The sequence below is a fragment of the Moschus berezovskii genome, chromosome 20 (genome assembly GCF_049115385.1).
Source record: "Moschus berezovskii isolate FMDL1 chromosome 20, NW_MosBer_1.0, whole genome shotgun sequence".
In the NCBI taxonomy this organism is placed as follows: Eukaryota; Metazoa; Chordata; class Mammalia; order Artiodactyla; family Moschidae; genus Moschus; species Moschus berezovskii.
The window spans coordinates 35,564,179-35,576,413 of NC_142479.1; the positions used below are offsets into that span (position 1 = coordinate 35,564,179).

The following is a 12,235-nucleotide window of genomic DNA, read 5'->3' on the forward strand; positions in this document are numbered from 1 at the left end:
TTGGAATTTATAAACACATATTTAATGTGCAAAGGTAGAATAATAATGCTAAAAATCAAAATAGATACTTGGCAAGATGTTTTCAAGGAGGTCTTCACAAAGATGTTGGTTAAACATTTTTGAAGAAATCTTGTCATGTTGTTTGGGGAATTAATTTGTACCTAGGGGCGGGAGGAGAAGGGGACGACAGAGAATGAGATGGCTGGATGGCATCACCGACTCTGTGGACATGAGTTTGAGTGAACTCTGGGAGTTGGTGATGGACAGGGAGGCCTGGCGTGCTGTGATTCATGGGGTCGCGGAGAGTCAGACACGACTGAGCGACTGAACTGAACTGAACTGAGTCTTATAAGTACCCTTTAGTTGATGAGTAAGTTACATGTTGTTGTAGTTCAGTATGGCTGGAGTGATGGTGAGTATAGAGAACACTGCCCTGATCTGACCTGTAAAGCCAGGTGGCATGTGGACCATTTTCATTTGGAGGCTCGTCTTAGACTCACGCAATACAAATTCCATGGTTGGGGGGGCACCAGGGGATATCTGCATTTTCAGTAAGCTACCTAGTTGGTTGTTTTTGAGAAGAACTGTTTTTGTCCTTGAGATGGCAGAGGATGATTTTAAGTTGTGATAAGTGACATCATTAGATTTCCCTTTTAAAAAGGCAGCTGTCAGCATTGTGGGAGATGCAGCTATGGAGTGGATGGAGGCAGATAGACCTGTGATAACTATTTAAGAGACAGTGAAGGTTTAAAGAATGGATTCGAGAGAGATTGAGTATGTATAAATTAGTAACCGACTTGATATGGGAAGTGAGACACACAGGGAATGAGGAAGGTGAAGAATTGAGATTTGTTTGGTTTGGTTTGCGCCGTTGAGCAAATATGGGTGTTTGGAAGGAATGAGAAAGAGTTGAAGGAGAACCAAGGTTGGGGGAGGTTTTTTTGGATGTTGTTGTTTGTGTATGTTTCAACAGGATAACAATTAGGTGTGTTGGAGGCTTGAGTTCTAAAATCCTTGGTATTTTTTTGTTTTATATGTCTATCAGTATAATTAATAGTGGATTTTTTTTTACTTTTGCTTACTAACCTTATGAGGTATTAAAAATTCATTCTTTCATCAGAATGTATTCAGTGTGCTCTTATGAGAACTGTGCTGAGGTGCTGGAAAGTACTCCAGACAGGGGACAAGCAATAGTAAAATAATAAAGGTGTCAAAGTGAGGAGAGGGAAGGCGTGCATTACAAGGTACTCAGTGTTAACTAGAGTTTGAGTAAAGTGGGACTTGATTAGAAGTAAGACTTGAAATGTGGGAAGGGACCAGATACTAATAAAAGACCTTATACACTGTGTTAAGCATGTGGACTTTGGGAAATAGGTGCAGCATAATGCAGTGATTAAAGGCCCTGACTGTGGAGACCAGATGCTTGTGTTCAACTCTGCTGCTTACATAGCTCTGTTGCGTTACACACACACAAACACAGAGTATAAAAGCTTCTTATTTAAATTTTCATAGGTAGTTATGAGGAGTAAATGAACACTTCTAAAACATTTAAAGCAGTGACTAGCATGCAGTAAGTGCTGTTTAAATATTTGTTAAGCAAAAACTAGTGTGCCAGTGAGCAATTGTTTTTAAGTAAGTGATATGGTCAGATTGATTTTTTTTTTTTTCATTTTAACAGTTTTTAATGAAAGCTGTAGACAAGATGACTTTATTCTTGCATCTTCTCAATTGTTTCTTCCTTATATTTGCCCTTTTCCTTTCCTACTTGGCGAGATTTGGCTTTACGTTCGAGGATCTTTTTGCGGCCTTTGTCCAGTTTTAGTCTGGTGATAACCACCTTGCTGGGGTGAATGCCCACATGGACAGTTGTACCATTAGCCTTCTCCCACTGCACTCGTTCAATGTAGATGACGTATTTCTTCCTGTAAACCTGGACTACTTGCCAATTTGCTGCCCTTTGTAGTGCCCTCCTACAACCTGAACTTCATCATCCTTTCGGATGGGCATGGATCGAACGTTGTACTTCTGTCTTAGCTCTTTAGAAAGAGAAGACATAATTTTCCTGCGAATGTGGGAAGGCGCATTGAAATGCCTTTTTCGATTCTTGCTTCGGTCAGAAGTCACAAAGGGATTGAACTTCATTTTGGCCGCCGGCGCTTCAGCGATGGCCACAGAAAGGAAGAGATCAGATTGATTTTTAAATAGATAATTCTAGGGCTGAGTATAAAATAAATGTTAATAGGCCAAGACTAGATTTAGAAAGACCTGTTGAAATTAAATTAGGCCATTCCAAGGACTTCCCTGGTGATCCATTGGCTAAGACTCTGCACTCCCAGTGCAGGGGGTCTGGGTTTGATCCCTGGTCAGGGAACTAGATCCCACATCCTGCAAGTAAGAGTTGTGCAACTATTAAAGATCCTGTATGCTGCAGCTAAGACCCAGTGCAGCCAAGCACACAAATATTTTAAAATAAATAAATCAGTCCAGTCCAGGTGAGAACTGATGGTGTGAACTCTGGTGGTACTATTAAGGACAGACAGAAAAATTGAACAAATATTGAAGTGTTAAACTTGGCAGATACAGGTAATTGAATATAGAAAAAAGAAAGTCAAGGCTGATCCCCCCTCCCCCACAATATTTATTGAAGTACTTTGGGTCTTAGATATCCTCTATGTTAGTGATATTTGAGGCTTTGGTGTATATTATGATGCTTCCATAAAAACAAGAACTAATGACTTGATATGGTTTTTAATTTCTCTAAATGTATAGGCCTTTGCTGTTTTTCTCAGTAGATGGAGGGAAGTTTCTCTTTAAAGATCCGCTACTGTGTGTAAAACTCTCATTTAACCCAAGTCCAAAGAGCCAGAAAGCTTAAATAATGATTTTATTATGTTGTTTTTAATGTTATAATGTTACATTAAAATTTGTGATTATAAAAAGATAGCACCATAGTAATGCTGTAAAAATTTAAAGTGGCTGTTGAATCATTAAAGAAGTTAAAATTTGTTAATTCTATTATAGCTATAATTTTTCATTGTTTAATCATATATGATAAATAAACTTGGATTGGTACAATGTTTCATCATGTATTTGTTCCTTTGATAAATCTTACTTCTCTCTTCCCTACTTTTAGATTTGTCAAATTTTAAGAATATTTTTTCATGCCATTCAGTTTTACAAAAATAGGAAAACTTAATTGAAATTAGAGTGTTCTCTAGAGTCTTAATGAAATAATTAAATGGGTAGGAAATTCAGTATCCTTCTGTAGTCTTTTAAATCTGGGTCCTGGGTCATGGTGGTGAACATCACGTATGATATGTGTCATGCTGTTTCAGGGCTCATCAAATCTCCCTACTAAAGATGGTTGAGAAGGATATTTAAACCAGATCTTGAATGAGTAATTGGAGTGGACATGGGAGAAGGTCATTTTAGGTAAAGGGAAGAGCAACATATACAGGTACAGAAGCATGAAAAACTGTTACGTGAATGCTGGGAAGTAATTTGCGGAGGGAATTGTAGAGTACATGTGAGTATGAGACTGAAAAGGTACATATGAGCCAGATAGATAGAATTTATAAATTTTGGGTTGTTCCAAATTCTAGGCAATTCGGAAGGCATAGTTTCAAGCAAGGTGAACATTATAGTCAGATGTAGAGTTAGGTAGTTTAGGTGGCAGTGAGGAATATAGATTGGAGTTTGAAGGTCACTTAAGAGGTTTTTTTCAGGAAAGAACGATCAGTGCTTGAAATAGTGACAGTGAAGGTTGTTGACTGGAGAAAGGTTTAGGAGGTACAATTGTGAATGGGTAGTGTGTAATGTGCCACAGTGGGAAAGAAATCAACGAAAGACGCGGGCTCAATCCCTGAGTAGGGATCACCTGGAGGAGAAAATGGCAACCCACTCTGGTATTCTTGCTTGGCGAATTTTATGGACGGAGGAGCCTGGAGGGCTACAGTCCATGGGGTTCAAAGAGTTGGACATGACTGAGCAACTGAGAACACACACAGTGTGTGATGAGAGGTTGGTATCAGAAGACATCTCAGATTTGTGGCTTGGGTGTCTGGGTGAAATTGAGAAGCTGAGTGTCATTAGCCATCCGTCGCAGAGAATAAAAGGAGGAATTATGTGGACTATTACATAAAGCTCCAGATTAATTTTCCTGAACCATAGTTCTCAAGTTGCTTTCTTGTGAAAAACCTATTGCCAGCTTTTTACTGCATTTATTTAGTCAGCTTTGTATATGAAAATGCAAAAGGGTACCTTGCTAAAAACATATTTTTTAATCCTAAATGGACACTCAGGGACTTTTCTTTTGTGTCCTAGCTCACTTTTTCATGTGATATCCTAGCTCACACTTCAACAGCTACCTGTTTCTTATTGCCTGCCTTGTATCTGGTGATTCAGCCTTAAGATACTTTCTTTTCCTTATGGCATTTTCACTCTTTACCACTCCATCCATTCTCTTTTTCTCTGTGAAAGTGAAGTGAAGTCGCTCAGTCATGTCCGACTCTTTGCGACCCAGTGGACTGTAGCCTACCAGGCTCCTCCGTCCATGGGATTCTCCAGACAAGAGTACTGGATTGGGTTGCCATTTCCTTCTCCAGGGATCTTCCCAACCCAGGGATCGAACCCAGGTCTCCTGCATTGGAGGCAGACGCTTTAACCTCTGAACCACCAGGGAATATCCTTTAAATCTGCATACCAGGTTCTTCTTTTCCAGGTAACCTCTAATTTTTTTTTTCATCTGAAAGAAATTTTCTTTGAATTCTTAATTTTAAGGTATCTACAAGTATTTTTTCTTGTTGTTGTTCAGTCACTAAGTTGTGTCTGACTCTTTGTGACGCCATGAACTGCAGCATGTCAGGCTTCCCTGTCCCTCACTATCTCCCAGAGTTTGCTCACCCATGTCCATTGAGTCAGTGATGCCATCCAACCATCTCATCCTTTGTCACCCCCTTCTGTTTTTATCTTCAGTTTTCCCCAGCATCAGGATCTTTTCCAAAGAGTTGGCTTTTTTGTATCCAGTGCCAAAACATTGAAGCTTCAGCATCAGTCCTTCCAATGAATATTCAAGGTTGATTTCCTTTAGGATTGACTGGTTTGATTTCTTGCTGTCAGAGGGACTCTGAAGAGTCTTCTCCAACATCATAGTTCGAAAGCATGAATTCTTTGACACTCAGCCTTCTTTATGGTTCAACAGCAGTACATGACTACTGGAAAAACCATAGCTTTGACTATACAGACCTTTGTTGGCAAAGTGATGTCTCTGCTTTTTAATACACTGTCTAGGTTGGTCATAGCTTTACTTCTAAGGAGCAAGTGTCTTAATTTCATGGCTGCAAGTTGCTGTCCACAGTAATTTTGGAACCCAAGAAAATAAAAGTCTGTCACTGGTTCCACTTTTTCCCCATTTACCTTGAAGTGATGGGACTGGATGCCATGATCTTAGTTTTTTGAATGTTGAGCTTTAAGCCAACTTTTTCACTCTCCTGTCTCACTTTCACCAAGAAGCTCTTTAGTTCCTCTTTGCTTTCTGCCATTAAAGTGGTATCATCTGCATATCTGAGGTTGTTGATATTTCTCTGAAGTCTTGATTCCAGCTTGTGAGTCATCCAGCCTGGCATTTCACATGGTGTACTCCATGTATGAGTTAAATAAGCAGGGTGACAATATACAGCCTTGACATACTCCTTTCCTAGTTTTGTTATAGCTTATATAAATTTTTACCTGACATACCAAATTAATACTTACTAAAGAGCCTAGAACAGTACCTTGCACGTAGTTCTTAGTAAGTGGTGCTTGGTATTTGGTGATGTGAAGATGATTAAGATAAGTTGACGTAATGGCAATAGGGTTGTCTACTTTCTCCCTTCTTGTGGTGGCAAAACTGATTTGTTTTCTGTCCTTGACCCTAGAATAACAGTATCTCTTTTTACATTGATGATGTATGTAAGAATGTCATCTTCAAAGTGAAATTATAATTTTCTCTTTGTATATCTTCACTATTCTAGAACTCTATGGAGGGAAGTAAAATGGTAGACAAGCCCTTAACACCGATTAACTCCTTAAGCTTCACCACAGTTGTTTGATTGATGTGGACAAACAGGCTCAGGAATTTTGAAAATTTGCCTAAGGTCAGTTTGTAGTTGATATTTGAACCTCCACTATTTGACTTCAAAATTCTACACAGTAGGACCTCAAAAGTTTAGGATTGATTCCTTCAGGGCTTTCATGCCATTTATATATTCAGCTTGTTTTAAGAGGGCCCATCATGGGATCTAGATGTCATTTCTTTTAAATTTTATTTTACATATTTACAGTTTATTTTTACTATGGAATATGTCAAATATGCAAGAGAAATACCCGTGATGATAAAACAGTGTATCCACATAATTACTACCTGAATTAACAGGTGTTAACATTTTGCTTTAAAGTTTTTTTTTTTTTTTAAAGAAATATGGCTTTATTACAGTTAGAGTTGATACCCACTTTCCAGTCCTACTCACCCTCCCTCTTTCTAATGATAAAGTTCTTCCTAAAGTTTGTATATATTCTTTTATTTTGTTTTTATACTTTTTCTGTACATAAACGTATCCATAAACAATGTATAATCATGTTTGGAGTTTACATGAATGTTACACTGTATATCCTGCAACTTGTTTTTTTCACCTAAAAAATGTTTTCTAGATGTATTGATATATGTAGATCTAGTTTATTGTGCTAAATAATTTCTGATATATAATCGTCTCTAGTTTGTTATAGGTATAGTACAGAAATAGGCCTTTAAATTGTTTTCAAGATTTTCACTGTTACATACAATGTTGCAGTGAACATGAAAAAGGTGTCTGCAGATGATTTTGTTTTTGTTTCACAAAGTTTTATCTTAAGGTTGATTAACTATTTGTTCTTCAGTAAATTTTATGCTTTGAATGGAATAAATAGAATGAATAATGTTGTTGACATTGATTTTAGACCATAAATTCCTGTTTTGTTGCATTTTCCTCAGTCTGTTCAGAAAACCTATGTTTAATTCAGTATTGGGCCAGGGGTGGTTGCACACTTTTGGCCTTTATGATGAACTAAGTGTAAATGCATTTCTCTTGTCCTTGCATAGTTAAAATTTTGTTTTTGAGTCATTATCTTAGAATTAGGTTTTTTGGATTATCCTGAAAAATTGGAAGCTTCGGCAACAGCGGGGCCCACATTTTCCTGTGGCAGCAGTTGGCCTAAGCTGAGTCACAACTTCCCTCCTTTAGATGGGCATGAACTTTCCAGTGAAACAGGTTTCTACCACTCTGTTATCGTTTATTATTGCTCTTGTACTGTTTATAGTGAAGAAATACTTTCCTATTGATGTCTTTATAAAAAATCGGGGAAAGGTATAGCTAGAGAACTGCAGTAGTCAAGAAAAAGTACTTTATTCAGAGGCTGCAAATGGATAGTCCAGGGTTTAGATTAAAAATGTTTTGTCTGCTCAGATTTTTGTTTTTAATTAGATTTACTTAAAAAAAAAATCAGTTCTATCACTGTTGCCTTATTTCTAGCTGATTTACACTTTTACCTGCCTAGTTAGTCTCTGTATTTGATTTGTAATCTATTTAAAGCAGTTTATAAAGATGCATAGACTACAAAATACCACAAATTAAAAACAAAGAGAAAAAAGAAAGGGTAAGGATAAAATGGAATCAGAATCTAGGCCAAAAAGGTCTATCACAGTGGTCTTCCTGCAGGCAGAGAGCACAGATTTGACAGAACTTTCTATGTGGTGGCAGGAGGAAAAAAAATACCAGTTAGGTTATTTTTCATAATGTCCTTAAGATAAAAGTGAACCAATTAATTCAGAAAGGTCACTAACACTTGGCATTCTCAGACTGTAATTTCTCATAGGGGTCCTCGTAAAGATTATGTGTAATTATCATTTCCATCATCAACATCTCTAAGGTAGATGGATGTCTAGTATTTAACAACACTCAATATGGGAAGACCAACCGCGTCATATGAGAGTCAAGTCTGAATGAATGGGTAGATTGTTTGACCAATGGATATAGTTTCCCTCAGTCCAGTTTTGATACATATTGAGATTAAGCTCCTTGGCAAGTACCTGAAGTGTGGGTGTTCCATACATCAGGTGCAAACGATTTATATGTAGGATTTAAGTAGTTTTGTGAAAACTTCAGTTCAGTTGCTCAGTCGTGTCCAACTCTTTGCAACCCTGTGAATCACAGCACACCAGGCCTCCCTGTTCATCACCAACTCCCGGAGTTCACTCAAACTCATTTCCATCGAGTCGGTGATGCCATCCAGCCATCTCATTCTCTGTCATCCCCTTCTCCTCCTGCCCCCAATCCCTCCCAGGATCAGACTCTTTTCCAGTGAGTCAACTCTTCGCATGAGGTGGCCAAAGTATTGGAGTTTCAGCTTTAGCATCAGTCCTTCCAATGAACAGCCAGGATTGATCCCCTTTAGAATGGACTGGTTGGATCTCCTTGCAGTCCAAGGGACTCTCAAGAGTCTTCTCCAGCACCACAGTTCAAAAGCATCAATTCTTCGGCGATCAGCCTTCTTCACAGTCCAAGTCTCACATCCATACATGACCACTGGAAAAACCATAGCCTTGACTAGATGGACCTTGGTTGGCAAAGTAATGTCTCTGCTTTTTAATATACTGTCAAGGTTGGTCATAACTTTCCTTCCAAGGAGCAAGCGTCTTTTAATTTCATGGCTGCAGTCAGCATCCGCAGTGATTTTGGAGCCCAAAAAAATAAAGTCTGACACTGTTTCCACTGTTTTCCCACCTATTTCCCATGAAGTGATGGGACCAGATGCCGTGATCTTTGTTTTCTGAATGTTGAGCTTCAAGCCAACCTTTTCACTAGTTTTACCCAAATAAACTTTGTGGGAGTGCTTGTAGATTCCTATCTGCTACATTCCTGCCTTGTTTGAAGGTGTAAGGAGCAGCATTCTTCCATAATATCCCAAACTGGTAAAGTCATTAAGAAATAGAGTTAAAGAAAAAGGGGGTTCAATACACAGCTCTGTTTTATGCTGCTGAAAACCAATTGCTTCAGCAGACCATTCCTATGACAGTGGGCTCCTGGTAAATACAAAGAGGTGGTGTTTTTATTTATGTCAGGTAATAGATATGGCCTCAGCTTTTTAGCACTGTATTTTTCAACTGCTTAAAATAATTTTACATTTGGTTATTTTTTTCATATTATAGTCAACGTATTATTTTCCCTTCTTCTAAAACCTGCCTCAGAAAACTGCCAGTCATTTCCATCTTTAGCCTTTCAGTTCACAAAGCTGACTTGGTTAGTCCTTGGCTCACATTATACTCCATCACCTCCTTCCCTGTCCCCAGTCTCCCGTCTTACTCTGACTAGATTGACTACATTCTCCTAGGGATGGATTGCATTTTATTCACCTTTATTTATAGTAAAACTTCATATCACAGAGTTCGGCAGAATAGTCAATGAATGATTGAAAGGCTATGTATATGTAACTCACATCTTCAACTATATTGTAAATTTCTTAAGACAGGGACTCTCTAAGTCACGTGCAGCTTTTCATAGAAGAGACACAGGTTACATGGAACATAGATATGTTGTTTGATTTGTATGCTTGGTACCTGGTAGATCGCAGTGAAAAGAAAACGGAGTAATTGACACTAACAATATAGTTACTTCTCATTGTTGCAGTGGAGGAAAGCATTGAATGTGGATAGTCATAAACTAGAAATCAGTTCAGTTGAGATATAATGAAAGTTTTCCAATTGGATTGTGGGCAGTTGTCTTTGGTGGTAAAGATCCTCTAAAGGGGATACACTTTTAGGACCAAGATCATATCCTTGAGAAATCCAGCTTTAAAACCAGGAGCAAGTAGTAGACCAGGTCAAAAAGAAAAATCGCACTTTTGCATAATTCCCTTTTGACTATAAAGCTCTTTTTTCCCCCAAGTCATTGTTAACTGTTTCCATCCTAGTCAAGGCCTCTCTTACCTTCTACTTATAGCCTGCCCTTTTCTCTTTTATCTCCTGTACATTATCTCCAAAACAATCATCATGGAACATCAGTTTTAGAACATTGCTCTGTTCTTAAGAATTGCAGTGATTCCTGCATTGTTATAATTTCTTTGTTCTATCTGCATCAGTATTCATTGTAACTTGTACGTTTTTTAAAAAAGGCAACAGAACAATATGTTTTCTGTTATTGTTTGTATGCTTAGAAGTATTAGTAAACTTTTTCCTCTGAGTTTTAAGGTAATGGATTTGTGTGTGTGACTTTGGTTAAGTTTATCTAATTGTCACTTTTCCTTTGCATTTTTAAGCAAAAACCAGGAAAGTAATTAATATGCACATTAGAAGATTAAATGGTGTTTAATTTTTAAAGTTTTATTATAAAGTTGAGACAGGCAATTGATTTTCTACAGGATTTTTAAATTGGTTTACTTTTATGACATTAGTGTTAAATCTTTTAAATGAAAAAAATTACATCAAATCCAGCTCTAAGCAGCTGGATTTTTTATTGCCCATATTTCAGAATTTGAAAAAGAATGATGAGAAATAGAGTACATCTTTTATTTCTGAGGACATGGTAAATTTTTAATACCAGTTTTACTGTGATTCCTGAAGCAGACATAGAAATGCTTACTCTATCCCTACTGTGTGTGGATTACCATAATATTTGGTAGAGACACAATGAGGAATATGTCAGATTTGCAGGTTTGGAGGAGTGTTGTTGAGGAGACAACGTCAAGGCAGATGATTACTGTGTGCTGTGAGAAATGTTAAATATGTGTATGTACAAAGAACTATGAAATCTCAGAGAGGAGGGAGTTACTCTGGTTAATTTTTTTTTTTTGTCAAAACTAAGTCCCTCAGCTAGTTGCTGAAAGCTTTGCTGCTGCTGCTAAGTCGCTTCAGTCGTGTCCGACTCTGTGCGACCCCATAGACGGCAGCTCACCAGGCTCCGCCGTCCCTGGGATTCTCCAGGCAAGAACACTGGAGTGGGTTGCCATTTCCTTCTCCAATGTGTGAAAGTGAAAGTGAAGTCGCTCAGTCATGTCCGACTAGTAGCGACCCCGTGGACTGCAGCCCACCAGGCTCCTCTGTCCATGGGATTTTCTAGGCAAGAGTACTGGAGTGGCTTGCCATTGCCTTCTCCGGAAAGCTTTGCTGCTGCTGCTGCGTCACTTCAGTCGTGTCCGACTCTGTGTGACCCCATAGACGGAAGCCCACTAGGCTCCCCCGTCCCTGGGATTCTCCAGGCAAGAACACTGGAGTGGGTTGCCATTTCCTTCTCCAATGTGTGAAAGTGAAGTCGCTCAGTCGTGTCCGACTAGTAGCGACCCCGTGGACTGCAGCCCACCAGGCTCCTCTGTCCATGGGATTTTCTAGGCAAGAGTACTGGAGTGGCTTGCCATTGCCTTCTCTGGAAAGCTTTGCTAGTGGTGTTTAAATACCATTGATAAGCGTTAGATTGAATCTGTGGAATTGCCATTATCGACAGTTTTATATGGTTTAATTCTAATATGTATGGCAATTAAAAAAAACATAGTTAATACCTTTTGCTCATACTACTTGACAGTGGCTATATAATTGATATTTTATTAAAATAAAGCTTTTGAATGTTGAAGAATTCTGAAGAAATGTGTTTTTAGAGAATATTTTAAAGCTCATTTGGTTTTTTTTTTATCATATATGGAAGAATTTTATTGACTAAATTGCTTTGGACTTGTAAGTTATTGTATAATTCCTTTTAACTGTGGAAATATACTTACTTGATTTGGAAAATTTTGCTTTCAAGGCTTGACTCCGTTCAAACACTAGAGAGGCAGATTCAGTTCAGTGTTTGCCCCTGAGGAGATCAGTCTGGTACTAGAGACGGCATGTATGTAGTTAAAAAGAATGTGGGAGGCAGCCCAGGGTAAAATCAGTTGATTTTTCAAATTTATCTTAACAGTGGAAACTTCTCCAAAAAAACTTGGGTGCAGAAATCCAATACATGAACAGATTAAAAAACAGAATCCTGCCCTCTTGGCCTCCCCTCTGTCCTCATTCCTACTGTTCGAAACCTTTTGTGTGGAAGTAAAAAGCAAACCGGATTTGAATCCTGGCCCGGCCACTGTTTAACATTTTGACCTTGAATACATTCTGTAACCTTAGTGAACTTGTTTCCTCATCTGTTAATAAGTGTATTAGTGTTTTTTTTTTTTTTTTTGCTGAGAGTTGTAAGAA

At 38.3% G+C, this 12,235-nt stretch overlaps 1 protein-coding gene and 1 pseudogene across 3 annotated transcripts in view; one reads left to right on the forward strand and one right to left on the reverse strand.

Moving 5' to 3' along the window:
• The window catches only part of PAFAH1B1 (platelet activating factor acetylhydrolase 1b regulatory subunit 1), a 66,217-nt gene that overhangs the window by 9,011 nt on the left and 44,971 nt on the right, over positions 1 to 12,235 (forward strand). The window lies entirely within an intron of this gene.
• LOC129541633 (large ribosomal subunit protein uL24 pseudogene) lies at positions 1,698 to 2,184 on the reverse strand (annotated as a pseudogene).